The following is a 4,839-nucleotide window of genomic DNA, read 5'->3' on the forward strand; positions in this document are numbered from 1 at the left end:
TATATATATATTCTCTGCTCTTACGTTTGTAATAAAAATACTAAATAGGCCATTCACAAGTATTTATTACTTTGGATTTAAAATATTTCCTTCTACAGAGTGTGAGTCCTTGGACAGGATTCCTATATTGAGTTCCTCCCACCCAGAGCTCAGGGACCATTGCAGAAGAGGGGGCAGTATGATTGTTAGAGCCAGGGAGTAGGTGAATGACTGTATGGAAATGGTCCTACAAATGCCTGGGATCCTTCTCTTACAAACCCTTCAGCAATGGTGTCGGCATACAGAAGACCCATGCAAACATAGGCAGACAAAAACCCACAGAACTGTGGAAATGGACAGCAGGCCCCAGTCTTAGTCGAATAATTATTGGCAGCTGATTACTGCTGCATGAGGAAGAGCTGATCTTGAAGGGAGAGAGTCTAGGTAGGCTGACTAAACCCCAGTGGATGAATTTGCACCAAGTGACATCTCAGGACACTAACTTTACATAATAGGCCTTAAGACAAATGACAGAATGTATGAACTCCAGTGTGTGTGTGGGCTTATGGGAGGGTGCCAAAGGGGAGGGGCTATAAAGATGATTTTATGTGTGAAATACACAAAAATTCAATAAAAACATTTCCTTCTGATACATTACACTCAAATTTCAATGGGAAGCATTAAATTACATATATTGAAAATTAGTTTTCAAAAATGGGTAGAGCATTATATTATTAAAGAGCATTCTGTGACAAAAGAATTTGAGGAGGAAGTATGAAAGGATTAAATATATTATGAAACAAGTATGTTGCTGACTAAAGGTAAAAAGCGGAAAATTCAGAAACAAACTAGGCTATAAAATCATCATACATATAATATTCTAAAATGAGATAAAGATTATTTAGTAAATCTTTTTTGGTAACTTCCAAACAATGTGTATATATTTAATATACTATATGTTGTATGTGTATGAATATTGCATGTATAAATAAGAAAAATCTGAAAATATGATTGATCATGAGGAAAAATAATATTCTTTTAAGTTATAAAAGAAAATCTCCAAAGAAAAAAAGTCCAGGTTTATTTGAATATGCGTAAAATGTCAAACTTCTACATGGTAAGAATTATTATCAAAATTACATGATATCTCTTCAGCCAATTATAAAGAGTTAAGCCCTCTAAGCTTAAGATCTGTTTTCCTGTGACAGCTCATGAGCAAAGAACATGTTAAGTTCTGTCCAGTGCCAGGAAATTCCAAGGGTTCATTTAGATCACCAGATAGAATACGCATTCAATAATCATGATGAAGGCTGACAATATTTCTTTTAAAATAATACACATACTGCTACCCAAGCTCAGATAAAGTAGAAAGTACAATATCTTTCATTCCCTTCAACTTAAGCTCCCATATGAATCAGAAATTTATATACACATATCTCCATTCTCGTCATTTAGGTCATAGCCCACCTGTAGATTCCTTGTGCACAAACTGTCCAACCAGGTATATTCTCTCATGGAGCAGAACAGAAACAAAATCAGTGAGTGTAAAATAAAAGGATGAAAAATGGGTATCAGACAGAGGCCTTTCCTAATGAACTTGTCTATAGTACACACCACTTGTCCTTAATGGTCCTGATTCTATTTTACATTCATTTCTCCTCAACATTATGACACATAACTCTTTTTACTTGTTTATTTATCTAGATAAAATGTAAGCTCCGTGAGAGCAGGGTTCTTGTCTGTCTTATTTATCTTGTCTTCAATGCTTGGTATGTAGTAAATGTTCAATAAATATTCATGTAATAAAGAATTAATGCCAGTATTTGAAAATAAATATGAAGCTCATATTATTTAAAAAGTTGAATTAAAGAAAAAAAAACAAATAAGAAAAAGAAGAGTACCATAATTCTGACTGTAATACATGATAAAGATCTAATTATCCCTATTCTTTCTCACTTCCCCCTGCTCTTTGTGCACATGCATGCATGTGTGACATGAGTACGTGTGTGTGTGTGTGTGTGTATGTGTGTGTATGTGTGTGTGTTTGTGTGTTTGAGGCAGGGTCTCACTGTGTGGTCCAGGCTGGCTTAGAACCTGAAAGCCTCCTGCCTCAGCCTCCTAAGAACATAGCATATGTTGTCATGGTCAGCAGCCCTGAATCTTTATGCACCAAAAACAAATGGTATCAAATATCAAAAGGCAAACTATAGATAATGTAAAGGGAAAAGAAGTGAGAAACAAATTTGACTGCTTTACTTGATAACAGACCATAATAATTAAAAATAAATAATAGAAAACTCTGGAGTTCTGCCAACGCCCTGGCAGAGAAGCTGAGGACATCTAATTTGAAGTATTTAAAGTGGATACAGAGCTATTTCCAAAATGCAGACTATTATGTGAGTTGTGGGTGATGGTGCTCTTGGTAAAACATGTCTCCTGATATCCTACACAACTAACAAATTCCCATCTGAGTATGTACCAACTGTTTTTGACAACTATGCAGCCACAGTTATGATTGCTGGAGAACCCTATACTCTTGGACTTATTGATACCGCAGGGCAAGAGGATTATGACCAACTACGACTGCTGAATTATCCACAGACAGATATATTTCTAATGTGTTGTTCAGTGGTCTCCCCATCCTCATTTGAAAATGTGAAAGAAAAGTGGGTGACTGAGATAACTCACCACTGTCCAAAGACTCCTTTCTTGCTTGTTGGGACCCAAATTGATCTCAGAGATGATGATTCTACTACTGAGAAACTTGCCAAGAACATACAGAAGCCTATCACTCCAGAGACTGTTGAAAAGCAGGCTCGTGACCTGAAGGCTGTCAAGTATGTGGAGTGTTCTGAAGGCTGTTAGCTACATGGAGTGTTCTGCCCTCACACAGAAGGCCTAAAGAATGTGTTTGATGAAGCAATATTGGCTTCCCTGGAGCCTCCAGAACCGAAGCAGAGCCGCAGGGGTATGCTGCTGTGAGCGCCTCTCCAGAGCCTTCTCTGCAAACTGGTGTTTTCAACACATGAAAAGCAATGTTTAAAACAAACTAAGATTAAAAATTAAAATTTGTTTCTGCGGTAACGACAAACCCCCTGCACCTACCCACATGCTCTCGTGTAAGACAAGGCCTGTTGGTACGGCCCTTGCCCTTCCAGTACTAGTTGATTTTGAATAATTGTGTATTGTGTGAAAAGTGATGAGTACTAGTTTTTATTTTGTTTCCCCCCGTAAAAGAGAGAAAAATGTTTTGTTTTGTTTTGTTTAAAAGCAAGGCATGCTTGTGACAACTCTGTTTAACAGACTAATTCCAGTTGTTAAAGCTGCTCCCTGGTTCCATTTTAGAGAGTATCTGGGACATCCTAGTGGTTTTCTCCCCCTTCTCTCCTTTTTTTGTGAGAGAGAAGTATGTGTTTGGGGGGTTGTATTTTAGTCTTGGTTTTTAAATTCATTAACCATTGGACAGCTCTTAGGGGAAGGGGGCAGATTATTTCCACATTCCACTTCCTCAATCTAGTTTAGAAAATCTTCCCTACCTGGTGCTCTTAGGAAGGCGTATAGACATGCCTCATTTAATAACATACTCCTTTCTGAAAGTTGCCTTTTCTATCTACCCTCAGTGGATACAGTTTTTGATGAAACCCATAACGGTGGGTGGAAAAATGTCTCCCCCTCTTTCTATGATGTACTCTGTATGTGACTGTGACTTTCAAGGATATTTGTTAAACATCTGTTAATTTTTTTTTGTTAGATTTTTCTGAGGGGGGGTATAATTTCTAACTTCTTTCACTGATAAATGAAAAAAAGTATTGCGCCTTTAAAAAAAAAATACACCAGACTACTATCCTCAGGCCTCTTGGGGTAAGTCTATAGCGCAGCTCTCCACGCCGGGACGACCTAAGCGGCATCCACCTTTCCATCCCCCCCCTCGCCGTTCTATACTTCTACTTTGGGCCCTGCGCCATTCCTAGTCTCGGGGCCCCAGACACCTGGGGAACCAATACTGCTTCCTGATCCTTCTCACCCAGAGCAACTCAGTCCCTTTCTTGGGCTCCAGGAGCACCACTTCTGGTCCTGGCCCCGCCCTCACCTCTCTCTGCTTCCCTGGGCCTGCACCACCAGCTAACTCTCCTAGCCTGCACTACTATCCTCAGGCCTCTTGGGGTAAGTCTATAGCGCAGCTCTCCACGCCGGGACGACCTAAGCGGCATCCACCTTTCCATCCCCCCCCTCGCCGTTCTATACTTCTACTTTGGGCCCTGCGCCATTCCTAGTCTCGGGGCCCCAGACACCTGGGGAACCAATAGTGCTTCCTGATCTTTTTCACCCAGACCAACGTAGTGCCTTCCTTGGGCCCCAGGAGCACTGCTTCTGGATCTGGCCCCGCCCTCACCTCCCTCTACTTACCTGGTCCTGCAACACCCTCCAGCCTCTTTCTGGAGCTGACAGCCTCTTTCTGGAGCTCCGAGGCTTACCTTTCCTCTCCCTGATCCTTTGCATCCAGTACAACCCAGCTACTCAATCCACTCCCTGGTAAATCTTGGGGCTTCTTCCCACCCCATCTGCCTTTTCATCCCTGCGTGGCATGGCCTCGGCCAGGATCTCAGGTCAGTCCAACTCCCAAGTTCCTGAGGCCAAAATCGTTCTTAGTAGATTCCAGACCTAAAGAGAAAGTCTGAAAACTTCTGACCCACAATGGAATTGGGCCACCACGGAACTCCTGAAGACAAAATCAATCAGGTCACGACAATATAAAATCAAAAGAGAAGCTTAGACCAACCAGCTCTTCATACCCAAAAAGTAAACCACAAAGACACATAAAGTTCAAAAAAAGAAGCAGAACTAAACTTGAAGGCCCGA

General features: G+C 40.8%; 1 protein-coding gene and 1 pseudogene across 5 annotated transcripts in view; one reads left to right on the forward strand and one right to left on the reverse strand.

The window, feature by feature from the left end:
• Shroom4 (shroom family member 4) overlaps nt 1–4,839 on the reverse strand; it is a 314,107-nt gene that overhangs the window by 13,966 nt on the left and 295,302 nt on the right. The gene's annotated exons all lie outside the window — the stretch shown is intronic.
• LOC103730278 lies at nt 2,362–2,961 on the forward strand (annotated as a pseudogene). Its single transcript, XR_001872333.1, has one exon. The product of XR_001872333.1 is annotated as a cell division control protein 42 homolog pseudogene (transcript).

The sequence above is a fragment of the Nannospalax galili genome, unplaced genomic scaffold (genome assembly GCF_000622305.1).
Source record: "Nannospalax galili isolate Female #2095 unplaced genomic scaffold, S.galili_v1.0 scaffold1534, whole genome shotgun sequence".
NCBI classification, from domain to species: Eukaryota; Metazoa; Chordata; class Mammalia; order Rodentia; family Spalacidae; genus Nannospalax; species Nannospalax galili.